The sequence below is a fragment of the Nyctibius grandis genome, chromosome Z (genome assembly GCF_013368605.1).
Source record: "Nyctibius grandis isolate bNycGra1 chromosome Z, bNycGra1.pri, whole genome shotgun sequence".
NCBI lineage: Eukaryota > Metazoa > Chordata > Aves > Nyctibiiformes > Nyctibiidae > Nyctibius > Nyctibius grandis.
This window is the reverse complement of record NC_090695.1, coordinates 54246303-54274067: the sequence shown is the minus strand read 5'-3', so window position 1 is coordinate 54274067 and position 27765 is coordinate 54246303.

Genomic DNA, 27765 nt, shown 5'->3' with positions numbered 1-27765 from the left:
TTCTCCTGTACACTTTCTAAAGCCTAGAGCATAACAGCACAGGCATTGATAGGCTTTGAGAACTGTCACACTACAGATGTATAAGTAACACAGATGAAATAACCATGTTGAGGAAGTTGCATTGGAAAAGTTATTTGAAAGCAGTTAGCCAGCCTAACTTATCTGGCATTATTTTGGAAGCCTCCAACACGTAACTCTTATATGTATTTAATTTTAACATGCACAGTGCACTACCATGCACAGAGAAAAAGAACAGCTGGAGGAGTGAGACCATCACATACACACCGCCACTGATTTTTACTAGTATGAAGCTTACTTTTGCTCCTGCTGGATTTTCTTTCCTCTAAGGCAGGGATTATGTTGACTCAAGCAGCAGTGCTGGAGGTTATGGAAACATGTAGCCATACTGTCTGCTTTCTCTTCCACATACCTCACTCTGCTAAGTCTGTGTCTTAAAAAGATAACACCTTTGTTACAGAAACATATGGAGGGAACTTGCAGGTGACTTCATTCATGCTCAAGCAAGTGGGAGAAGGAGCCACAGATGTCATTGTGCTAACACTGCCCAAAGCTGAAGGAAACTCTCCTAGCACTGAAGATCAGCATGTTCAGACAAGCAGTGCAGGGGTGATACTGCACTCCAGCAAGGATCTCTCTGTATTAGCAGATGCAAGTGAGGTAGTTTCAGGATGTGGGCATCAAACAAAACCTAAAGTATACGGTGGATTTAGTGACTTTCAATTTGTTAGCTTTAGAGACCTGAGTTTGCAAACAGTTTGGATAATTCTGTGACCCAAAAGAGAAGCCAGCTGTTCCCAGGCTTCACTTTCAGTCTCTTCCTCCTACTCTCTTAAAATGAGAAGGGGGAAAAAAAAAACACATATGAAAAAAAAATCCTGCATCCTGTCATCAGAGGCTCCCACAGTCACTCTGTTTTTCTTGAAAAAAGGCAGTGCCCTTGTTCCCCAGGGATCAACAGGCAAATGGCTACTGCCCAGCAGGGAGAGCTGTGTGCTGCAGCACAGGTGTGTGGTGTGGTGTCCCAAAGATTCAAAGGGCTTCCCCTTCCCAGCTCTTCTCTGGAGCCTGCCCACCCCTCCCACCAGGAATATCAGGTAAAACTCCCACTGATCTGCCTCAATGGGAGAACTGTTGTCAGACACAATGGGGAATAAGGCTGAAGCAGCCCAACATCTAAACATGAATAAGTGGTTATGAACAAAAAACTCTGTGAGTAGCATTGTTTTTGTTTTTCTACTCTGGATCTCAAAGCTCTTTTTACAAGTTGTCCTCCCCTTGTGTCTCTGAGATAGGTAAAGGCCTCTTCCACCATGCCATGTCTCCTGAGTTGAAGATTAGACCAAATAATTAAGAAGTGCTGCATGTAAAATGTGGTGCTGTCAGGGTCTTGTGGGCTTGATATCACCATATGGCACATCAAAGTGAAAGCAGAGAAAAGAGCCAGCAGGCTGAATTTTGAAACAGTATCTAAAAGGGTACCTTCAGTTAGAACACACCTTCTCTTTCATGTTTATCTCCCCAGCAAAGCTACATCTCAGTGGATAGACCTCACCTCTCCTCCTTGCCATTGCAATAGATGGAAGCTTCTAGCTGTATGAATCTCAACTAAGAAACTGTGGCTCTAGGAATGTGTTTGAGCTATTCAGTGGGCAAACCTGTTTGGAAATGCACAGGACAGAAATAAGGTCTTTTGCAGGACTTGGACCATGGTATCTGGATTCCCACTGAGCTTATTTCTGAATGCTAAATCATCTTAAGCTAAAAAGAAATGCAGCTCAGGATACTTTATAATCCTATGGCTGTATTGCTACTGTATGAACTCTCAAGGCAGCCATTTATTCTGCTAAGAGACCATTTCACATCACTCTGGCAGCATATTATGACTTTATATTGGCTGCAAATTATATTTACACCCACTTAGCACTTCTGCAACAATGTGAAGAGAACTTACAGAAAAGAGAACTTGCATGTTCTGCATACTGAAGGAATGTAATATTCATTATAAACTTCTGCTCCAGGTCAACATTAACCACACAGAAAGCTGGTTTGCTTCTGGATACACATTTTAAAAGCATCCACGGGACCCAGTGACTTCAGGCACATTGTTTAAAGCAATTGTGGTATAAAGGAGAATATGATTACACCGTCCTTGAAAGGTGGCTGTGTATCTTTCCACCATTCAGCAGCTTTTCGTAGGTGTGTCTTGCTCTTCTGTAGGTGCCAAATGCCCTGCTACCAATGTACTCAGCCCCTGACTGTGCTCAGGCATGGAGGATCCACTGAGCTTCAAAGGTCAGTCTCCGTCTGCCCCTTGGGCCTCCATTTCCAATCTGATGTCTATATGGACAACCAGTCTTGGTATCAGCTCCCCAAAAAACAACTGAGATGTATCCAGAGAAACTTGCAAGTACAAGGTCACTTATGAGCATGGTGCTCCAAGCACCCAGGAAGACCTTTCCCTTTCTTGGAAATGCTGGTAACTGATTTCCCAAGCTCCACAGAAGATGGGTGACACTCCTGTCCTCTCTAACATTATGTGAGCAGGAAGCTGCAGGAACACAAAGGGCTGTGGATGGTCTGCCTGCCTGCCAAAATGAGAGCTCAACCCGACTCATGGTCATCTATCCTCCAGCCTTTATTGTTTCCCACCATATGAACTCTTAGTTGCCTGTTTGCTTTGATCTGCACCCATTGACTGCAAAAGGCCCATTTTTCCTGTCTCAAAGTTGAAATCACTTAACTAAAAGGCTACATCAGACCTCAGTGTTTCCACAACAACAAAGAAGACACCTGTATGCTTCACCAGGAAAGAAAGGGGAAATCATCAAACAGACTGGATACTGGAGTGGTCAGTTGACTGCTAAGACAGCTGCCCAATTGATTATCCACTTGAAGTAGTCAACTACTTTTGTAGAAAGAGGACCATATATGTTTCCTTCTGACATCAAGCTGGTAGATACTCATAAAAGCTTCAAGAAACTCTGGGGAAAACAATGCAGCTTTTTCAAATGCATCTTGAAAGCACAGCAGATCTGTGGAGAATTGATTTTACATTTTTGTTCAAAAAGTGAAGGGATGAAATGCACTAGAGATTTGACAACTTTTAAAGAAAATATATCCAATTCAATTTTGTCTTGTAACTTAGAAATACTTGAAGCAGTCCTTGGTTTTCCTCCACATTCTTTCAACAGCACCACGTGAGGTGGGTGTGAATTTCCTGCACAACTGGAGCAGCTTCAGTCACTGTGTAACTGGTTTTCTTTGTGAATCTATAAAGCTGAGGATATTTCTAAATGGACCTGGAATCTCCTTTGCACTGAGGCACAGTAGCACTGCTCCTGTTAATTGTATAAAGCCTTGAAGGCCAATTCACACTACCTGTGTGGTGCAATCAGTATATGAGGGCTTTGAATCATGAGCTCTGGTGGTTTTGTCTGCCACAAGTTAAGGTGTAACCACCCCCTGCCTTTCCACCCACCCCTGATTAGCACTCTGAGGTACTACACTGGGCTGTGGGGTAGGCATGTGTGCTTCTCTCACCCCACCATGGGAGTAGCATCTTCTGGCGAGAAGCAAGATGGACAGCTGGGAGTCATAGTTTGATCTGCTGCAGATAAAGATGTCAGAGCTGATGACTTGGAGTGCTGAGTATAAGTCAGAATCAGCCCTACTCATCATTCAGCTCCAGGTTTTGTGCCAGATTCCTTTATGCCATGCTATTCAAGGGCCCAGAGCCCTACGGAGTGACTGGATAAAAGAAAAGTCAATAAGCTTTTTACAGAGCTGCTACTCAAGTAAATTTGTGAATATTAGACAGGCTGAAAGATGCTATGGGGCCAGTTGTATTCCACTACATTGTAGCTCAGTACCTGCTCTAAGCTACCACTTTTACATTGCAGGTCCGTTATAGCAGCAAATATTAGCAGGAGGGCAGAAAAAAAATTAATATAATATTTTCAAGAAATCAAATCAGTCTTCAAGGTTAGAGAAGTTATTTTCTTAAATAAAAGGACACCAAACAGAATTTGGGCAGAAGTCAGAGCAGGCCACTGATGAGTCACACTGTCTAAAGACTGAAGCTGAATAGATAGCGATATATCAGGCTCTCAGCTTCCCATAGGGCAGGAACGATGCGCTTGCAACCCAAGCACCCAGCAGCCCTCCCCAGTCTGTGGGATACCAGCTGGCCAGCAGTCCAGGAGTCTTGGGAGAGTTGCTCTGCAAATGTGCTGTGGGCAGATCGTGGGGGACTGTACGTGCACCTGCAGGAGAAGGCTGGCAGGGGTGGCTAATTCAAGCATGTATGGGTCTGCCCCCACCTGGGAATGAAATGGTCTCTCAGTCCATACGGAAACTGGCTGCCTTTGCCATCAGGGCTGGAATACATGGGGACTTGGAGCAACAGAGCTGACAATGGAAAGCTAGCTGTTGGGAAAACATCAGTTTCTTTTAAACCATGAATGCAGAAAACTTTTGTCCTGATTCCTGTTAACAATGGAGAGAGACCATTTTCCATCACTTTTTGATCTACAAGAGAAGACCTCTGTGCAGTCCCAAGTCCATAGAGGTGGCTATATATGAACACCTGGAAAAAAAGGCTATTGAGAGAAAAGATACATGCTTGGCTGAAGCTACAATTTAGTAAATTTTAGGGGGTGGATGATCTCTGGTAGCCAATTTTTTTCTGTGTCTTCCACTCTTTTGCTTTCCAGCTGTATTTTGCTTTTGTGTTACATTACTGGAAATTACAGAATGGGTCATGCTGCCTGACTTTCATGGAAACTGGTATTTTGCCTGGTGCCAGTGAAAACTCCACATTTATTGTATTTTGGCAGTTTTGAATTTCCCAGCCCCAAACTCTGAGACTTGCACCAGAATAGGCATACTTCTCTTAACTTTAGCTTTAACTAATCATTAAAAATCACCAAGAAATCAAATACAAATGTTGGAGGTGGGTGGGGATGAAAATCAAAATCACCACTGCCTCAGTCCATGCACTGGCCTAAAACTATAGGTACAACTTTGTGCAGGCTGTTTGAGAGTGGGTCTTGATAGACACTAACTCTGTTCCTCTAACAAGCCCTCCTGCAGACACATTCCCATATCATCTACAGGTTTCTGTGCTCTGCAGTGAATGTATTGGTCTGACAGACTGTGAAGTCCAACCATGCTCTGTCAGTGTCTTGTAGACACAGTCTGTCAAATTTCTTGGGCAAAAGTCCTCTTGGTATGAAGAGCAATTAGTATTATGAGGGAGGGAGCCTCCCTGTGTCAGGGATGGGGAAAGTTCTTACTACAAGGCTCCTAGGAAACTGAGCTGCTCTGTGACAAGAAAAGCATACCAAACCTGAAAAGGCCCCACTGTGCTTTCTGAATGTTTATAATGAAAGACATAAGGTCAGAAGCTAAAATAAAGGAAGGCTCTCCCCTGTCTCAAGAGAGTTTTCATTTTATTTACCCTTTCTTAGCTGTCATATAGATTACTTTCTTTTTTGGTTCTCCTTCAGCATTTTTAGGGTGCCAGTTTTGCTTGCAGGTTTTTCCAGTTTGGAGCTTGAAGGCCAGGTGCAGGCCAATGATTACAGTAAGTGTGGTGGTGCTGGTGCCATGCCTTACAGCTACAGACAGATTCTGACACTGCACGGAGCTAAGCCAGATGATGATGTTATCATCTCCAAGGTGCTCGTCACCACCTCAGGGAAAATCATCCAGGTTGGTTTACACATTTAAACTACATGGTTTGGGTTTGTGTTATGCCAGCTGTTTTTGCCTACAGCGCACTGCGGAATTCTGCCAGCAGAATTGCACAGGTGGCAGCTTCCATTGGGGTGATGCTGACACCTTCACCTGCATGCCTGGCTCAAAAGAGGGTGCCTAAACCAAACAAATGATTAAGGGCATTTCTGATCCAGAGTGTAAAGTTCAGATCCACTATTCAGGCACTTAATTCACAGTGAGAAATATCTCTGAGGATCTAAGTCTAAAGTCTTCTCCAGAGTATGATGCTATTTAATTCTATTCTTAAATTGAAAAAAAACCTTTTTGTATATGCTCACACATGGATAGCCCAAAGTACTTGAAACTGAGAAACAGATTTCTCCAAGGATAACTGTTCCAAGGTCTTGCCCTATGCCTAGGTTACGTTCCCAGATCTTCCCAGATAACAGTTCCCAGATCTTTATGCTCTACAGATATTTCATATGTCTAAAAACTTATAATTTAGGCTCATCCTCATGCTTTGAAAGATGGGATTGAATTGTCTTCCTTTTGTTCCATTCACTTCATGGGTTTGTCTTGTATTGCCCTATCGTTCCCTTTAGGTTGCGTAGATGTTTCAGAAAAACAGCGCAGAAAGAAGGCAAAAGAATGGACTAAGTTTGACAAGACTTACCCTACCAAGACAGATCATCACCAACTCATTTCAATTAATTTCTTAAGGCTTTACCCCGCTACAGGAGCAGTATCTCAAGAGATGTAAGCCAACTGAGCTGTGTCAGGTGACTCCCATAGAGCAGAATGTGACCAATGCCACACACCTGCAGTAAGGCCATTTGGTACTATTTACCACCTCCTGTCTTGATTCTTACAGATCATAAATCTTTGTCTCTCTTTTTTGATCGCCCTTTCAGGTTATCATCATTCCTCAGAAACAGTGGAGCCCTCTAACAACTGCATATAGGGACCCAGCTAGGATATAAAAAGGATCCATTACAACCTAGCTTTAGGAAGCAGATACTGTCGGGTTGACACAGCTCCCATTTTTCCTAAATGAACCTTGGTTTAGTGCTTTTTCATGTCTCTCATGACCCAACTGTATAAGTACTGATCCTTATCTATTTGCCCAAATCCCTTTCTGTTCATGAATTCATTTATGCGTAGTTTACTCCCTCTTCTGTAAAAGCAGTCAAACAAGAATATTGCTAGGTCCAAATCAGAGATTTGGTCTCCAGAGTCAGTCTGGTCCTTTGTTGTTGTTTTTTAGCATCTAATGAAACCTTTAAAAAATGCTCAGTTACAATTCTGGATGACATAGAAAACAGCGCCTTAACAAAAGCCATTTACCAGATTCCTTCCCAATGTCAGTTTATCTCTCTGCTTTATCTAGCAGAACAGTCCAAGATTTCTGGTGGGAACTACTTGTTTATTACAAATGAGTGAATAATTTACAATGAGTAACTTATTCCATGAGTTTTAACCACTCTGAACGGAATTTCTGCTGGCACAACATGATTTCCACAAGTGCACTTTATATTTTAATGTATTTGATTATTCATGGCTGGTTGACCCATGACTAGTTTTATTTTTCCGATGAACTTCATAAATATGATTAACCTGAACAGGAACTGAGGTGAGAGACTGCAAAGAGAATATAAGCTGTTATTAATGAATTCAGCAAAGCACTTACAGACACATATGCTTAACTCCAAGGGCTTGCATTAGTTCCTTAGAAATCAAGAAGAATCAGGAAGCGTTAAATGTCTCCCTAAATCAGGACCCAGGTGTCCAAGTGTGAACTCGTATTTTGAAACGTGGCCTGCTAGGTTTTAGTGCTTGTCCATGAGACATACTAAATGCTAAGAAACTGAAGACCATATTATGAGAATTCCCACACACAACGTACACTTGGAGAAAAGCTGTGCTGAGTCATTCTTCATTATTGAGGCAAGACTGCAGAGTGATTACACTACAGAAATACACCAGAAGTTCAAACTGACCAACGTCATACATCCTCCATAGGCTTATGCCTCAGCGTCTGACTCTACTCCGAAATATTTTACATTATCATTCCTTTAGAAATGATCCAAGCGTTCTTCTGCTTTCTTGCTGTGACCCATAGTCTGAAACACACTCAGAGCCCTCTTTCCTCTTCCCCACCTTTGGCACAGGCTCACCTGCAGCTTCAAAGAAGTGCTGCTGATGCAACTTTCTTTTCACAGGCTGTACTGGCAAGACAATGGAGATATGAGACCACCGCAATGGCTCATTCACAAAACAAAAAGTCTGTTTGTCCATCCTTCCACTAACCTACCACTGTACTGTGATAAAGACAGCATTGTTGCCAGATGAATGTCAGTAAGGAAATCCATCATGCGATTTCTCTCAGAGGATGGCTACTATGGATATCAGAGTGGTAGTGCAGATGTACACACACACATGTGTGTGTGTATATAAATAATATATAAATATTATAAAAAATATATAAATGTGTATATAAAATATATATATTTATGTATATATAAGTCTTAGTGTGTGCTTATGTGCACATACACATGTATATTTGCCTATACATATAAATACATGTATAAACTGATAAATATCTGTATAAGGAGTACGAATGTATCAACTAGAATATGTTTTTAATCAACACAACTGAATATATAAATGCCTGGTCAAATAGATTTTTTTCCTATTCTGATCTTTGAGAGAAGGCAAGGGAAATAGTAGCAGGATTAATGATTCCAGGCTACTTCCACAGAGAAAAATAAAAACAAATTTCTTAGCAGTTTCAGATCTGGAGTTAGCAAAGAATAAACTATCTATCTCTCCCTTCAGGAAGGAGCAAAGGCCATTAGACACATGCAGCTATCCTGTATACCAGAGATAATTAACTTGGCCTTTTGCTGTATAAAGAGGGGCATATTGTAATCCTGCTAACCGAGCCTGTCAGTTTGTAATGAATTGTCTTTTCCTTGTAAGCATATTGCTGTGCGCCCAGCTATGATCTCAGTGGTGTCTACAGGCCAGCAGGAGCCATCTGTGTGCTAGGTACATGTTGTTAGCTATATGTTTATAACTGGTTGCAATGATAGTTCTTCCTTAGTTCTTCCTCATCAGCTCGTCAGCTAAACCAAGCACGGCAACCTAAATAGCCACTCCACATTTACAGCAGCCTGAAAACACTCTATGATACTACAGCCCTTTAGCTGGGCTGGAAACAGAGACTTGAAAAAGTAAAATCTGACTGCTCAAGCTAAGTACCAGCCCAGGCAGCATGGTTTTGAAGGGTTACTTCTAAATCAAAGTCATTTAGAAAGACTAGAAAAGCATCAAAGAATACTCCTCCCATATGATAGGACCAAACCATATTTTCCATCCAAGATACTCCCCATGTAGCAAGCCCTGGGTTATCCTGAAGACCCTTGTTTGGCAGACCCTCTAAATCTGAGAGGAATTCCTCCAGGAACTTGGCAGAGGTTGTATCTACCTTAAATACTTTGCATTGAAGGCATCTTCCCCCTCCAGCTCACCAATGACATTTTCCTCATTCCAGTTTCCAGAGGAGGTGCTCCATGAGATGGAGCAGGTTTTCATACATATTGCTTCAGAGCACTTACAATACTGAGGAGGTTCAATGGGTTGGGTGCTGGTCAAAAATTTGGGAGATAGCTCCCTAAAATGCGTACGAGGCACAAGGATAAAGGGAGGATAAACCCAGTGAAGGCTGCAGACTCTTCAGTAGCGCAACCCAGAAAGACCTTAGCTGACAAAGGTCACAAATACAGCAAGAACACAACAAAACACTAGCTGGTAAGGGATGACTTCAGGGCAGCATGAAAGAGGCTACACACACCTGCAAAGAAAAAGTCACACAAAAAGACATGGTCTCTTTTGAGTGGCACATGCAGAAAAAGACAGCTTAGTTTGTTGTCATCAGATCTGAGTGCGTGGAGAAGACAGGGTTAAAGGGCAAAACCAATGACATGGGATAAGGATGCTTGTATTTTCTTTCATATTTGGTCTTTCCTATTTAAATTATAGCTTCTTCAAAGAGGCGTGCCATATGTTGCCAGCTCAGTGCTCTACAGAGTCCACTGTGGTCAGGCAGCCTTCTTGGTACCACCGTAACAAAAAAAGCAACCAGCTAAGCATGATAATGAGGAAAACAGAGCCCTCAGGTGAGGACAACAATGTTGCTTACATCTGTCCTTGTGTATCTGTTCCTAATGAGTACTGATGTCAGCCTCAAATCCACTCTCAGAGCACTCACCTTGACAAAGTAGCAAAAAACTTTTTTGTTTTTTTTTAACTTCAGGATGTCAAGGTCACACCTATGGCAAGCTGCATGTTTGTCCTTTTCCTCTGAATGGTCCCAAGATCAAAACTCCTCGTCAGGTAGCACTGGGCTACTGTGACCTGCTGCTGAATGGAGTTTGGCCAGAGCTGCGGAGAGTCCTTTCACCAAGGTGAGGGACCTTCTCCTTCTAACATCCTTCCCCACCTGTACTGGCAGCAATATCTCGGTTTCTTACTTGCCAACACCACGTGTTTACGAATCCTGAGTCAGGGCGCCAAACCTCACAGGATGTTTACAAAGACCTTGGAATAGTGACTGGAACCAAGAGCTTCACTGTCCCATCCTAGTGCCGTATGATCCAGTTAGAGAGCTACGCTCTCTTCCGCTTAATTTCTAGTTTCGTCTGCAGGGTAAAACAGCTTTAACAGGATAGAAAATACCTTCAAACCAGAACACTTTGCTAGTCTCTTGGAGAACCTCTTGATGGCGGGAAAGGGTGGTTTGACCCCTCTCACACAGAGGAAGAATTTGAGCCATGGCCTCCAAGCTCCCCAGCATGGAGGGCAGCTGCCAGACCATGCCTCCTGGCAGACATGTGGGAGGTGGGATGTCCAGTTCACAACACCGAAGAGAACAGCACCCAGGTTTCTCAAGCTTTTAGCCAGTGGCTTACCTACTGGAAAACCGCAATCAATGGTCACCATGAAAACTGACACCTTCACCTACTGCTACACATCCTGGACCTAGGGCTGTATTGAAAGCCATTTAAGTCTGCATCTTAATGACTACAATAAAAACAGTAGGAACAGGGTGGGGTTTGCATTGTTATTTTATGTGGACAACTCTGAGTTGGCTCTGTTTAAGGACACAGTGATAAGGAAGAGCCCAGATGTTGCTTCCCAGCTTCTAATACACCTCATTTCTGGAGTTACAATAAATGTTTTAGGCTCACGTCACAGCACAATATCAACAGCAACGTTTTAAATGACAAACCATGGCTGCAAAGTGACCACGTTTCTCTGAATTTTAAGGCAAACACTTTATCTCGGTTAAACCCTTAGTAGCCATGTGGTTTTGCCCATCTCCTCAGGAACATTTAAAGTACTCTTCTTCTTATAAACAGTTTAAATTCATAATGGTAAACATACAGGCCTAAAGCTAAACTTCCATTCCTTGCCCTTGTGTTGGTTATTTGCAACAATACCAGAAATGTTTACCAATCCACCAGCACAGTTTACACTGAAATCCTGCACTCATTTACCTCTTGTGCCATGATTAATTGTTGACTTAAACCAAGGAAAAGAGAGAAAAGGATACAGCTTGTGCACCAACTCAGTTCTTTTGCTGACTGAACTGCAGTTTTTAAATGTGATTCTAAAGATTAACTCAAGACGCAGTGTTTTAGATTTCTCCTGGATTTTTCAGTAATTTGCAGTGCTTTTACTTAGCCTCTCAAGAACCGCTAAAGACCAGAAAAGACGTAGCAGAAGAGCCAAATGCTTTGTGAGTGATAGCTCCTTCTGGACAGGTAAAGCAGGCGAGATGCTGGGCAGCAGATTTCAACAGCAGCATTGTGGTACTTCCTAGAGCCTCCTCCCTGTTGCTGTTTACTGTGTGTTTCTGGGACTAAGTTGAAGTCCATTATGCATCAGAACAGCTCACATCAAGATGCACTCCAAAGGACGTAATGGGCTATGAGACCCTGGAGATAATGGAAAGATGCTGCACCAACCTAAGAAAACTGTCTCTGCAAGATTCCTCTTGCCTCCTTGGGATTTCGGGATTTCGATTTGGGATTTTGGGTCTCGTAACTTTCCAAATTATGTTTTCCAGCACTAAGTAGCAAATACAAATGGTGCATAAAACAAGAGTCAGCTTGGGGTATCATTAAGATTCACCAAATAGCAAGGATGACAGATAAGCAGATCAACGTTTTAGACAAAACTGGAATAGTTACCAACAGCAGGGCAATCCTGCAACAAAGATAACAGGAAATCACTATGCACTGCAAGAAAAAAAAACCCAACTGCAGAGCAGAAGCACACAAGTTTCTCACTTTAACTTAAACAGTTCATCTTTGTCTAGTTTTTCAGCAGCCTTGACAAAAAGGTGGGCCTTGCTGCAAACCCTAGTGATCAACAGTCTGGAGATATTTCACAGCAGGGTCACATCCTTCAAGGTTTTTCTTTGTGTCCCTGAGACAGAACATGAAACAATGAAGGGATTCCTGCACTTGATTTGGATAAAGAACACCATTTTCACAGAGTTGCTACTGCAAGATGATAAGAGTAACTAGAGTAAGAAACATGGATTTCAAAGGGAATTTGGTCAAGTACACGGTCTGACAGAGATCTGGCCGTGCTTCCAGAAAAACAAATGTTATAATCTCAGCTAAGATGACACCAAGCAATGCATAGATGTCATCAGCAAAACGAGTGTTGTCTACAATGGGTCCACTGGAGCTGATAATTGGCTCTAGAGCTATCTTTTTACAGTTTCCCCATCATTTATATAATTTGGATTACTATAATGAGAAGTTGCAACTTAAGTCTACTGGCTGCTATATCTGTCTGTTAGATACACAAGTATGTTCTAAGCTCTTATTTGATGGATGAGTAAAAATGAAAATAGCATTATGGAACCAACCATGAAAACAAGCCACTTCCTAATGACAAGCAGTGCGGTAGAATTTTATGAGCTTAGCCTTTGGTGATTTCCTTTATTTTAGGTTTGCAGGCTGTGACTGCAAAGAGTGCACATAACAGAGACAGAAATCAAGACATTTTTCCTTATGCCTTGAACAGAAGCCAGATTACAAAAGCTCCTGCTTTAAAAAAAAAAAAAGGAAATTTCTTTCCATTTTCCAAGGGTCTACAATTAGCCCAGCTGCTCGTATTTTCCGGGAGCTTTTGTTTTTTGGTATTTTTGAAATATATCTTTTTTTTTTCCAGAACGCACACACAGGAGTTCCACAATCTCATCACTGTCCTTTAAGGCCATTATCACCTCTTTCCAAAATGCCTCTGTCCTAGAGCACTCCCAAGGCACATCCTGGAGACTTAATTTCATCACATGTCCCACACATCTTTTTGTCCTTGTGGGAATGGATTTTGAGCTCTAAACTAGATTTCTGATAGAAAACAGGTGACCTTCATTCTTTCTCCCCTTCTTTTATAGTCTCTTTGCTTACCTCCTAGAGCCTAATTCACCCTTACTCTAATTTACTTTATTGCTGCTCCAATATTTTATAATTTTTTATTATATACTTACTACGTGTTTCATAAAGTCCCCTCAGAAGATTTGCAGGCAGAAATGTAAAAGTGTTGGAAAACCTTTGCCTTGCCTTTAGCAGTGCTCCCATCTTTGGAAATAATGTTGGTTCTGATACAGAGCTCTGTAGCAGCGATGTAGGTAGAGAGTAGGGTTACATACAGACATCTTCTGGTGGAAAACCATGGTAGTATTAGTGGGTTCTTCTGACCAGACTCCACTTCTTTGGGGGAAGCATACAAGAGGCAAGCTGAGCTTCATGAAATGGACACAGCTACATCTAGTGATCCATACAACAACGGACGCCAGCCTCATAAGCAAGAGAAAATACCATCTTTAAGAGACATAGCAAAGCTGTCAGGGCTAAACTTTCATTACTAAATTATATGATGTACAGTCAGTATGGGAACAAGCACAACCTACACTCCTGACATACAAATAAGACAGAATCAAGATTTAGGCCAAGGGACTTCCTTAGCATGTAATGGGCTATTTGGATGAAAGATACACAAACCTGAGAAAGGGACAGAAAAACAAGCAAGAGAGATTAACTGTGTTTGCAGCAGCATCCAGTTTAAGGTAATACACTGATCTGAGTACAGCACACATTTAGTGGTCGTCCTTGCTGCTATATTGAATATGCAGCCATTGCTTATGGGGGGATTATAATCAAGGATTGAATACGCTTAATGGTCCCAGGACGCTTATAAGATCACCTTCACCGTGATCCATGTGAAGTCAGAATCACGTGCACATGCACACAAAAGTACACTCTGGGAAAATGTGAAAACAAACCCCAAAAAACATATTTAACCTACACTTGCAATTAATTTGCACATTATTGTGGGGGTTTTTATATAATAAAAGTCGTCCAAGCCCATGCAGACAATTATAGTGCATTGGGAATTAAATAAACTTAAAATAAGGAAGGATGCCTCTACTCCAGCACGTAAAACCCCCAGGAAGTCTTCACATTGAAAACTATCTCAACTCACAGAGACACAACGCATGTAGGGACATGGTTTAGTGGTGGACTTAGCAGTGCTAGGTTAACCGTTGGACTTGATAATCTTAAATGTCTTTTCCAACCAAAACAATTCTATGATTCTATGAATCTATAACAGTTACCTGCAGTAAGATGGACCTCAAAGAAGACAATAGTTTCCTCAGTAAAAATTCCTCTTTGAAAGTCTGGTAATAAAATTCTCAGTGACTATGACAGGGTCCTGAAAATATGTACCTCAGTGGAGTCATGAGGGGAACCATATGGAGCAAACCAGCATCTAGCTTGGATTTCCCCTATGCTAGATAAGGCATCAGGCAGTATGAGCAGGGAGCTACCCCAGACTAATCTGTCTGAGGAACAAGCTGGTACTCAGATAGGGCTGACTCTCATTGTAGTTTACACTTTCTCACTGCCTTCCCTCAAGCTAGGAGTACACTCTTCCTTTTGCAGAAAGGGGAAGATCGTACATTCACTTCCCATGAGAGACTTCTCACACCGTGGATGAATTCCAAAGCCACCTAACCTCCCATTTCTGTCCTTTTCATTTCTTCATGAGAGGATTTGGGTAGTTTCCCAGTAAGTGCTGTCTTCTAAGCTCCTCCTCATGCATTTTTCATGTACCTCATTTCTCATGTGCCTAATACATGTGATTTGTGTGTATAAAACAAGAAAGTAAGTTAGCTTTACTGCGTGAAAAAACACAAAGCTATATCCTGATATAGGTATATTATTTATGTATAGCTCTCAGATTTTTTGAGATAAACTGGGAATATTTGTCATTTCCTTAAAGAAAAATTACCCTAGTCCCACTGGTCCACGTGGGTCCGTGCTCCTTCTAAAGTCCATATAATATCATAGAATCATAGAGTCAGAATCATTTGGGTTGGAAAAGACCTTTAAGATCATCAAGTCCAACCGTTAACGTAACACTGCCAAGTATCTACACAAACAGTCTATTGCAAGCTTTCTCATAATCTGGTCTGGAGAATGCTGCTTGCCCATCAAATGTTTTCAATCTTTCTTTCCCATGGTTACTACTTTCTGCTGACGAATTTCTTAGAAGACACCTAAAACAGGCTTGGGGCTTCTCGGATATTACATTTCCTTAGAAGAAGACTACAATGTTGCCAGGGAGAATCTTATGCAATGTCTGATGAAGGAAAGGTGAATACAGTGATCTTGGTCAAGGTGAGAAGCTGGAGAAGTTGTGAACAGGTGTAGAAGGTGTTGCTGAGATACAATCCCTGTGAAGGAGACATCTCGTATCATGAAGAGTGCCTGGGCCTTCTCTACATTGCAATGTGCCATGCCCACAGGCAATATGCTTAGCATTGCGTAATGCCAACCAGGAAAAAATAACCCTTGAAAAAATAAAGCAGAAACAATCCCTTCTCAAGATAAAGCAAAACAAGCAGCCCCCACCCCAACATAATCTTCCCAGGAAAGAGAAACCACAGGTCTTTCAGAAAATCCCCATGGCCCAGGCTCACCTCAGTGTGTTGCAGAGCATACAGTGCTCTGAGCCATCCTGAGAAGAAAAGAGAGCCCACAGAGACTCAACTGGCTCCCCCAAGCCTTTTCTTAACTTACACTTTAATTAGAAATAAGCTGATCATCGAATTTTGCCAGACATCTTAAATGTGAATCTCTATGAGGCTTAGGCAGAGACACGAGAACCACATCCTGATGCAGAGTTTGGTGTACTCGTTCGTGCGGTGGAGGTGATGACTCCTCAGGGCACAGAAGGTGTCTGAATAAGGTGGTACTGCAGAGGGGAGGTGATGAGAACTGGGAACAGTGGTATATGGGAAGGTGGGAGGTTGCACCAAGTTCATGTGCGATTTGCTCTGTTCTCTAAACTCAAAAGGGGATCACGTCACTGTGATAACGCCTTAGTTTCATTTATCCATATGAAATAATGTCTTGTGTTTCTGCACTACTGTAGCACCTGCAAGGACTAGCAAAGTTTCCTAAGCACTGCACAGACACTTTGCAGAAATGTAATACTTGCCTAAAGGAGCTTCTAACCACAGTGGCTTTCTGTTTACTTTGGGACAGAACCTGTTTATCTCAACATTTCCATCATCTTCTGACATGGAAGAACATGCTTTCAGTGAACCACAAAGGGACCTCGGATTTTAAGATCTAGTTAACTAGTATTCCTGTTGTCCGCTTTACTGCCCTCCTGTATTACATGGTGTATGGGAACAACAAGAGAGACATCTTGCTGCAGGAAGCAGTACAGTGATCTGACAGGTAACAATACCCCAGGGTTAGGGAGCAGAGAATCTCACCTTTTCCAGAGGTTTCAAGGAAGGTGCAAAGTTGATTTTGAACCAAGAGCTGAATTAGCACCCTAAGGTGAAAATTAAACTGTACCTTTGCTCCACTAACAAAGTCGAAAACCACTTGTGGCAAATTGTATCAAGAGTGGGTTGCTAGATGGGGTTTTGTGTGGATGGGTGTGTTTTCTTAGAACAGCACTGCCTGTACTCCACGGATAGCTGTGGGGACGGCTAACCTGAAGAGCTGAAACGAAACTGGGCCCATAAGGTAAAGTTGCTGTAGTGACTTCCTTGAAATAATTAACGGTTAGGAGGAGGCTGCCTGCTGTACCACATGTGGAACAACAACAGATGGGCAGCGTTATATTTCTCTGATAATAAAATGACCTAATGCTCTATTTAGAAAACTAGAAATGCTTCTCCCTGACTGTTTACAGGTTTTAGAAATATCATGATAAGCAAAACGAGAGAGTTCAAAGCAATGATATAAAGGACAAGTGGATAAATAATGACCCAACTTTGTTACGAAACATAGTGGAACTGTTGTATTGTTAATATAAACACAGATGACCTTTAATTTGCTCATTTTTCGTCCCTAGAACAGGAAACAGCAGTTAATCTTTATCAGTCAGTAGAATCTTCCACTTCGCTTCTACTTTGGAGCTGTGGGGCAGATTATAGTGCTGTGTTTAGGAGTATGACAAAGCTACTATCTTTTCCAAGCACATGCTGAAAAAATGATATGGGTTTGAGAAGACAGACATACCGCTTTGGATAACCCAAGGATTGCACTAACCACAGCAATAAGCACCCACTCCCATTGCTCAAAAGGGGGGCCTAAAACCAAAACCACAGCAACCAATTCACACATATGGGGTTTCTGTATAAAAATACTTAAGGAAAGCAAATGGATTTTCTATATCAGTAATTATTTATGTTTCTTGGCATGAAGGAATTTAAAGTTATTCTACTTGTGAAGGTTATGACTGATACACAGCAATCTATTCCCTAAAGAGGTTGTCTTCCCCTTCCGCTCTTGTTCTGGTTCTCTTTGTTGTGTTGGAAACCAGGAACAAGGGAAATCATATGACTGAAAAATAACTCTGAAAAGTTATGCCATGAGAGAGTAAGTTGTTACTCTTAAGGCAGATTGGCTCCCTGATCTGGCTGATCATATATACATAGGCACTAAAGCTGGTATAAGATGTCAATGCACAGCTGGGGACAGGGAGATAAGAGTGAGGGACACATATATTTTCTGTATGGACCTTTACCGGTTTAAAGCGATTCTGAAACTTGACATCAATGACTCATGTCTTTGTACTACTACAAATGTGAGGCCTCAGCCAAAAATTAGGCTCCAATAATGCTGGGAGCTGTTTAAAACCAAAGCAAGAGTCAATCTATGCTCTGAAATGCTACCAAAAAAAACCAACTAGAAGACATGCAAAATTAGCTCCATTTTAAGATGGAAAACAGTAGTTCGGAGATCTGTATTGCTTCATAAATTTCTTATCAAATACTTGATTACAGTTACCAAAGTAGACTAGCAGAGACCAAAGATTTAACAAATCCTCCTGGAAACTATACTGAGGCACATGGAAATCAAGGAGGGGATTGGTGACAGCCAACATGGCTTCACTAAGGGCAAATCATGCCTGACAAATTTGGTGGCCTTCTACGACGGGGTTACAGCACTGGTGGATAGGGGAAGAGCAACTGATGTCATCTACCTGGACTTGTGCAAAGCATTTGACACCGTCCCTCATGACATCCTTGTCTCTAAATTGGAGAGACATGGACTTGACGGATGGACCACTCGGTGGATAAAGAACTGGCTGGATGGTCGCACTCAAAGAGCTACGGTCAACGGCTCAATGTCCAAGTGGACACCAGTGATGAGTGGCGTTCCTCAGGGGTCAGTATTGGGACCAGTCCTGTTTAACATCTTTGTCGGCGACATGGACAGTGGGATTGAGCGCACCCTCAGCAAGTTTGCCAAAGACACCAAGCTGTGCAGTGTAGTCGACACACTGGAGGGCAGGGATGCCATCCAGAGGGACCTTTACAGGCTTGAGAGATGGGCCTGTGCAAACTGCATGAAGTTCAACAAGGCCAAGTGCAAGGTCTTGCATGTGGGTCAGGGCAATCCCAAGCACAAATACAGGCTGGGCAGCGAATGGATTGAGAGCAGCCCTGAGGAGAAGGACTTGGGGGTGATGGTTGATGAGAAGCTCAACATGAGGCAGCAGTGTGTGCTTGCAGCTCAGAAGGCAAATTGTATCCTGGGCTGCATCAAAAGAAACGTGGCCAGCAGGTCGAGGGAGGTGATTCTACCTCTCTACTCCACTCTCATGAGAGGATTCTACCTCTCTACTCCACTCTCATGAGACCCTACCTGGAGTACTGCATTCAGCTCTGGGGTCCCCAACATAAGAAGGACATGGAGCTGTTGGAACGAGTTCAGAGGAGGGCCACGAAGATGGTCGGAGGGCTGGAGCACCTCTCCTATGAAGACAGGCTGAGAGAGTTGGGGCTGTTCAGCCTGGAGAAGAGAAGGCTCTGGGGAGACTTTCTAGCAGCCTTCCAGTACCTGAAGGGAGCCTACAGGAAAGTGGGAGAGGGGCTTTTCGCAAGGGCATGTAGTGATAGAATGAAGGGTAATGGTTTTAAACTGAAAGAGGATAGATTTAGGTTAAATATTAGGATGAAATTCTTGACTGTGGGGGTGGTGAGACACTGGAACAGGCTGCCCGGAGAAGTTGTGGATGCCCCCTCCCTGGCAGTGTTTAAGGCCAGGTTTGACGAGGCTTTGATCAACCTGGTCTAGAGGAAGGGTGTCCCTGCTTGTGGCAGGGGTGTTGGAACTAGATGATCTTTAAGGTCCCTTCCAACCGAAACCATTCTATGATTCTATGAAATTTTCCACCAATAAGCCCAATGCTTTAATACGCAATTTACTCAGCAAGTTGTAAAGAAGGAGCATGTTTCTCTAGAAGTACATTTTCTCAGCTTTTCATTGTACCAGTGCAGCTCTTCCCCCAGGAGTGAAGCCCTTCAACATAAGGGTGTAATAAGCCATTTTGCGTCCCAATTTGACAGGACCATGCACGACGCAGGGCAATCCCCCTTTGGGTGCCCTACAGGAATCCTAAAGCACAATGAAACACAGACAATGGACTCACTGTACTACTCCAGCACAGACCTCCCACCAGTTCCTCTCTCCTCCCAGGCAGGCTAGCAGGGGTAAAACAATCCTGCCTTTTCTAGAGGTGCCAGATATCTTGAAGAGACTCATGCTCTCTGAGAAAAACTGAACAGGAAGGCAATGTACAGGCAGCGGGTGGAACGTGGGTCTGTGTGTGGGACTGGGAATCAAGAGTCCAAGGAAAGAAGCTGTTTTCTATACAACTCAGGAAACAGCTGACACCTGTGACCTCTTCCTTGGGTCTCAGTTCAGTAAAGCAGATATCTACATCATCTGGGGGGATCTAGCAAAACTTGGCGTTCAGGGTTGTATTGCCTGCATGTTATTAGAAATGGCATCTTCTTGGCCTGCTGGGGCCAGACACAATGCAAGGGATGGGCACTGCATGCCCATCTCAGCTCTGCCCAGGACCAGAAGTGATGCTGTCCCTAGGTGTAGTGGTAGCTTTTCCCATAAGCAGGAGGAAGTGGATCCAGAAAGTGCAGGTATTGGCTTTGTCCTGATATGTGCACCATTGTATCGATATCTCATCCTACAAGTGCTGCACAGAGCCCTCCTTTTTCACTCTTGATTGAACAGAGATGCTTTCAAACTTCCCTGTGTGTCCAACAGGGCTTTTTTTGGCAAGTTGGTGCAGATTTTATGAAAAAAGCTGAATTATGAGAAGGTTAATACTGTCCCACAGTTGTCACCGACAAAATAGTTTCAACTATCTCCATGGGATACCAATGAATCCCTGCTGGAACACGGCAGAGTATTGATGGGGGAGGCATAGGTCCAAGAGAGTGGGGATCTGCTAAGACATGAAGTGGATGTCACTTTACAGTGGAGGAAGCATTTAAAAATGCTTTTAAAATTAGCAAATTTCCAGAAGAACAAACACAAACAGCCCAGAGATAAGTGAGTTGTTGATTGAATGGAAAACAAACCCCCATCAGTTGACTGTATCTGCCATAGCAACACATGGCCTTACAGTCATACCAAGCAACCAGAACTGCTGCCAGGACAGCAAAAAACCCCAAAAAGGAATATTTGCCAGTAAGGATTCTGCTTTTCACGGGCAGAAAGTGCGCTTCTCTTAACATTTTCTGTATCACTAGGTAATGGGAAGCACAGAAATTATAACAAAAATCCCAACTGAATCTACAGGAAAATACATTTCTTCATATATCCCACAGTGTTCAGTTCTCATTTGGTTGCTTAAAACCAAAGTGTTCAAATTCATTCCCTGTACCTAGCAAAACAGGTGGAAAATACCCATTTTCTTCCTTTTCAAAGAACATGCCTGAGGGGAGATGGAGCAGTTTCAAAAATGGGAGTGTTTTATTTTGATGTGAAGTAGGGGTTGAACTCCTTGGAAAACATGCCATGGGCTATTTCTTTCTTTTTATTTTTTTTGCCATACTGCCATTAGTGAGTGTTCAAAAATAAAAAATGGAGTCAGATACTCTCTTGCCCATGTCCTGTATCCCCTTCCATTTTGAAATTTGCTTGAAAAATCACAAAACTACAAAATACTGTTGAGATTTTTTGAGTGGCTTTCTGTTTTTTTTTAACAGATTGTATTTTAAGTATTTTCTCCCAAATCACAGGTGTGAGCTAATTCTTTCTTTGCATCAAAGCTAGGGCCTTAATTTAGTAAGAGGGCTGTGGGAGCTGGAGTTACAAGAAAAGGCTTGAGGCGTCATGTGCGTTGGCTGCACTGCTGCTGCTGTGCTGTGACGCAGCTCTGGGTCATCTTGTAACAGTTCATGTCTTCTAAGAGCTGCAATAAAGATACAAGGTGGGGAAGGAGTGCTGTTCTTTGCCCTGGATGGGAATTTCCTACAAGTGTGTGCAACATCCTTAGCACTAGTAACAAAGATAAATTCCTATCATTTTTGTAGAGTGTGCTCTTCATGGTTCACAACTCCTACAGGCTCTGCAAAGTTTTCTTGTGCTCGAGGCTTTTCTGCTTGTAATTAGTGACCTTCCCACTTCCACAGAAAAATGGAAAACCAAAAATATCTGTGTGGAAGATATGAGTGCAGTGCAAGCCACAACCCCACATCACAAGCTTTGGGCTTGCAAAACTTTGGCTTGAAGGTAGATTCTGCAGTGGGTGACTATGTCTAATTCTTCCCCAGCCTAATCAAGCCCAGCACGGGCATTTCACAGTGCTCTGGGGCAGCTGCTTGCCGATGTATTGAAGCTGTATGTTCCACTCCCGTTGAAAGAGACAGTTTACAAACCAGCTATCATTTTGAAAGCCACTCCTTAACTATAGACTGAGATCAGCAAAGCAACTGCATGCATTCTTCTTCAGGTAGATAATAGCTAAGGACTTAAACTGAAGCAGGAGCCTAAGTATTTTGCTAGCTCAGGAACAAAGGTTCAGACAGTCCTAAGATTTTGGGACAAGTGTCTTGACAGTAGACTTGCAAATTTGAAGTTAGTACTATGGAGATTTACAGAAAGGCAGAGTTCAACCCTAGAAGCCATGCTAACGGAGTCCATGTGTGAGGTTAAATAACTGTGTGCCATGTTTACATGAGGAGTCTGTCTGCTCTTCTGTGATTTTTACAATTGAGTTTGAGCATAAATGATAGCAAGATATTAACTATGCTTGAACTGCTTGTAGTCAAGGCTGAGGTACAACAGGAACCTGTCCAGTGGATTTTATACTTGTCCTTATTTTAGAAAAAATATTTTCTTAATTCTGATGCTTATTCTTAGAATGACAGAATGATTCAGGTTGGGAGTCTAGTCCAACCTCCTGCTCAGAGCAGGGTCACCTATTTGTTCAGGACAGGTTGCTCAGAGCATTGTCAAGTCAGTGCTTGAAAACCACCACAAACAGAACCCACAGCCACTCTGAACCCCTGTCCTGATGCCTAATTATCCTTGTAGTGTATTTCTCCATCCTGTGTATCCAGTTAGAAACTCTCCTGTTTCAAATCATGACCACTGTCTCTCCCCCTCCTGCAATGCACTGCTGATCCCCTCCTCATAGGCACTGGGGTGCTCCTAGGAAGAAAATGGCACCTATCTTGAATGAAATTGGAAAAATCCAGGCAAAATCTAGTCAAATGTGCTTTAGCAGAACGTACCAAACTGAAATGCAGGATGCACTGAATGGCCACATTGCCTCATTTTTTCTACTTAGTAACATTAATCACTCAAAAAGCACCAGTGTCGTTTCTGTGCACACACCATCTCAGAGAAATGAGACCAAGAATTTCATAACAGGCTGAACTGAAGGATGGATGGAGCCAGCATCCCATTATTTCATTGTGTGACAGAGTGAGACTTTCCCCAATGAATTAGCCCAGTGCTGTGTAGGGAATCTGGGGATCTCTTTCACTTTGAAATTGATTTCCTAGGGGTTTATATGTAAACTACCACTGACTTCCAGAAGAAGGGTGGCAATTTTGGGTGGAGACCTCTAAGTTCATCGAAAAATCCTGGTTCAGAGGTCTGTTTGTCAGGCTGTGCCATCAGACTCAGAGCAGGTAAATGACCATTCCTACAACAAGCAAAGATCAAGTCCTTATCTTTGCACCATTGGGTGAGACTTCTGATCTATAGTTATGACGCCAGCCCATGGCACATCTCTGGGTCTGCTGACTGCTTATCACAGGAAGGTGTAGGTGATACACCTTCACAGAATCTGTGATTCTGTGATTCTGTGAAGGTGTAGGTGGTACAAAGGAAAGACAGCTCTTCTTCTTGCCCATCAACTAGGAGGCAGTTATGTGACTTATATAGATCCTGTTTCCTCCCCGCTTCCTTTACGGTACCACGCTCCCCTAAAAAGACAGAAATCCCACCCGCCACAGCTTTGGCCTTTGCAGCAGATGTGGAGGGAGTATCAGCACAGGACATCTGAGATCCCAGGAACTACAATAACAGATGTTTCAGTAATACTATGACTAAAATCTGTCAGTGTTTGGTATGGGAATTTTTGACTTTTTACTTAAGTATAAGCAACATTCCCCAAGTGCACGGATATGTTGTAAGTCCCTCTGTTTTCATCAGAAAGTCACAAGAATCATGACCATGTAGCTTTCTGTTCGTACCAAAGTTTCAGTAATTTTCTGGTTTAGAAAAAATCAGCCTGGGACAAGAGAAACAGCCCTTGAAAGATACGCTTGCATTGAGATCCAGAACAGAAATATACCTAGGTAAAGAGTTTTTCTGTTCATTCCTTTTTGCATTTAACAAAATAAAGAGAAAAAGTAAGAAGTTGTTTTTACCTCATTGAGAAAGGGAGAAATTTCCCCATGTGCAGACCTTGGGCTCTGGCTTTAGGATAAATGTGCTTTAAATTACAGAGGTTTGTTAATTTGACTTCTCCACTCATTTTTCTTTGCATTGAAGCCCCTTCTAAGGTTTTTAAAAACCGCGATAGCTGGTTGTCAAAGCGTGTGCTCTGCACATGCCTCAGTGCATCATTTGCCAGTGCTACCTCTAGCTCAGCTGTATGTGGAAAGCAGTAGCTGATCTCCGACACAAGTCTCTGCTCTATTTCGGTGTAAACCTAGAGTCCCCAGTGCCATGACAGAGCACTGCTGTTGCAGTCTGCCTATGAGGAAGTGCTTGCATCATCTCTCTCCTCACTGACTGACAGGCTGCTTGCTCCTAGGAGTGAATAGCTTTGCATGTGTTCGTAGGCAAGGTGTCAAAAAGTCTCTTTTACAGCTCTGAATCAACAGTTTTCAAACACATTCATTGTACTGAGAGTACAAGGGTCAACTTTTACAACTGTCCAAAGATTGCCTGTTTGAAAGTAAAATGCTCCTGACCCCAGTCTCTGCACTGCTCTGAAGACACATTGCACAGTTTGCCACTTGGGCTAGCAGGAGAGAGCAATGCAAAGAAAAGACCCGAACGGCTCGGTGAAGCTCTGCATTTTCTAGAAGCAGCAAGCCTAAAATAAAACTCGTCAAGGAGGTAACCTGTAAGTCTCATTCTCAAATAAAATGGAGCCCACCAAAAAGTTCACCCCAGAAGAACATGAGCTGATGACCAGATGCTGCTGGCCAATCTCTCAAGTACAAATCACTGGGAAAAATGAAAGGAGTAGGGTAGAGTGAGGGATAATTCACCATCACTCTTTTTGAAGGAGAGCTTTTATTGATTCTGAAGTGAGTGTAATTTTTTGACGGTTTGTTTTCAAGTGTCAGTTGCCATCACATCTCCTGTAAAACCAGATCGGGGCACCGTTAAACTGGGCTGTCTCAGTTGCCAAACAGCATGATTTGTTAATGGGAAGCACAAGCAACAGAGACATTAAAGAGCCAGCAAAAGAATGTACCGTAAGTGATGACCTTTGGCACCATTTAAATATTTCATGTTTTTCCCTTTCTTTACAGAGTAGTTAATAAAAATACACCAAAGCTGCCATATATGACACTTTATCCCAAGGGGCTGGAGAGATCATAAGGTAACACAGGAAGGCTGAGAGTTTATTTTCCGTTCTTCACAAACACTATCTGCTTTGGCCTGAGGAGTTCCGTAAGAGAACTCAAGAGTTCACTTGCTAAGCCCATTAACATTTTGCAGCCTCCTATGGCAAACTCTGGCAATTTTTTGAACAGCTACCTGAAATCTGCCTTTGATGCACACAGTGCAGGGTGACATACAGCAGGTGGAAGGCAGCTGGGTGTAGGCTTGTGACCTGCCAGCATCCCAGCGTCCTGTGCTCTGTCCGATCAGCAGATGCTGCTCCTAACTCCATTTTGATATCTTTGCAGACAGGGGTCTGTAGGCACTTAGGAGCCTGTGTTCCAGTGACAGGCAAAAAGATTTAGAGTCTCGTAAGCCTATAATTTTCTAAATGTTGGCAATAATTCTTAAATCACTGAGATGGTTTAAAAAATACTCCTCTGATTTGCTTGTTTTGTGTGGTTCATGCAGTACCTCTTTCCTAGTGCTTGCTCTTTCAGCACAGCCAGTGAATTTGTGAGTTCCTCTGACAGATCTTGAATGAAAACAAATTACATGCAAGTTTGGGCTTTTTACTACAATATGTTTTTGGAAGATCTCACCTTTTCTTTTTCTTCTTTAGCTTCACAAGTGCTAAAATATTGCTTATTCCTAACCGTTCAAGTCCCTCACCCAGGTGCAGCTCAGTAAAACATCATGCTCAGGTCACTTTTGAAGAAACTGCATTGCAGTCTAGAAGAGACCCTATGGCTTGTTCTAACAGTAATGACTATATTTGTCACATGAAGAAGAACAGCACATGTCATTCCTTTTAGTAATACTGCATCATCAGAAACAACTCAATGGGTCATACAGTCCCTCATCTCTTAATTTCAAACTAACCCTGAACACGTGTTGAGAGCTTGCACTGCCTTGTTAATGCACAGCAATGCTGCCTTGTTTGTCAGCCTCCACAAAATACGCCTCACATCAAACTGGAAAAAAAACAAGAAAATGAAAACCACGTGTCTCAGGGAATACATTCACTTTCGTCTTGGCTTTCCCTTCCCAGATTACGGGATGCTGGGTGGAGGAGGATACTCAAGAGAGAGAAGGTGGAGACTCAAGAGTAGTGTTGGCTGGAGCCTATGGGGACTCATGCCACAAGAAAGCTCCATTGGTAGGTCACAAATGCATTGTACTGTACAGACATTTGCTCTTTGTTCTGCCTCATTACAGTCACTCCTAGCACCATGGGATGTTGAGGTAGGGCGGATACATTATCAACTGTCAGATATCCAAGGCAAATGATAGATAGCCCAGATAAAGGGGAGGGGGGGAAAGTGCTTTACAAACAGCTTACACTGTATGTAAATTAGGCTAGCATAACACACCATGTTTATCTTTGAAAAAGAAGATGTAGAATGACTCGTAAAGAGAAAAAGAAGTTGAGTTTGTTTTATTTTTTGGCATGGTTTAGTTAATTTGCAAAATGTGTAATCCACTCATGGATAATGGACATTTGGCTGTAAAGGAGAAATATGAAAAATTGGTTTGAATAACATTTTGAAACACAGTCACTACTTCCTATTGTCCTGAAGTATTTATCACAGCAGTATTCTGATCTTTTAAAATCAGCATTGGAGTGAATGTGGTTTTGTAAAATGTCACATTCCTATGATGCATTCAATAGTCTCAACTGTGCACAAAGCAGTGTTCAGCTCCAGGAAGATGCAACACCAACCATTTATTTTTATTTTGTCCCTGCAGGTATCCTGTGGAAGGGAGGGAGCAAGGAGGTGTATTCATCTGGACTGAGATAAATTGAAATACCTGAGCCTAACATTTCCTGGTGGTAACTCCAGAGGGTTGTCTGCTCATCTCTTTACTTAAGGCCAGTGAATTACTTCCTCTTCAGCAGCACTTCACTTTCTCCATGGACTAGGAGATCAAATGTAGTGTGATCTGGTCACTTATGATCACACAGCAAAGTTGTCCTCTATATTTATCCAACACGAGACTTTGGACCAATGACCAAATATTGCAAACCTTCAGCATTCAGTCACTTGGAGAAGGACCAGGGCAGAATGTTAGGGGGAATCCAATTAGTAATAAGTGATTACCAAACTAGAACCTACCACGTGATGTACTTTTTTCTGTCAGTATATCAGCTTTGCATTTATCAAGGCCAATAATATTTAGTGTTGGTGCGCTACTACTTCTTTGGACTTCAGAAGAAGTACTTGTGCAGCCTGGAGCTGAAGAAGATTCTGTACTTAACCACAAGCACAGAACCGAGTTGCATAAGTTTCCTCCTATATTAAGGTTCCATTTATAAATAGTTTATAAAGCATTAATACATTATTAATAGACATTAACCAACAGTGATAAAGTTTGACAAGTTGTTTATAAACATTGGCTTAGAATTAGCTACCTTACCTTCTCCTGCTGTGTTTATAGCCATTTACAGCATAGACTGCCCAGGCCTATAACAAGCTCAAAGCTTTCATTAATCACATACCGCTCTTGTAAGAATGTAACCTCAAAATAAAGC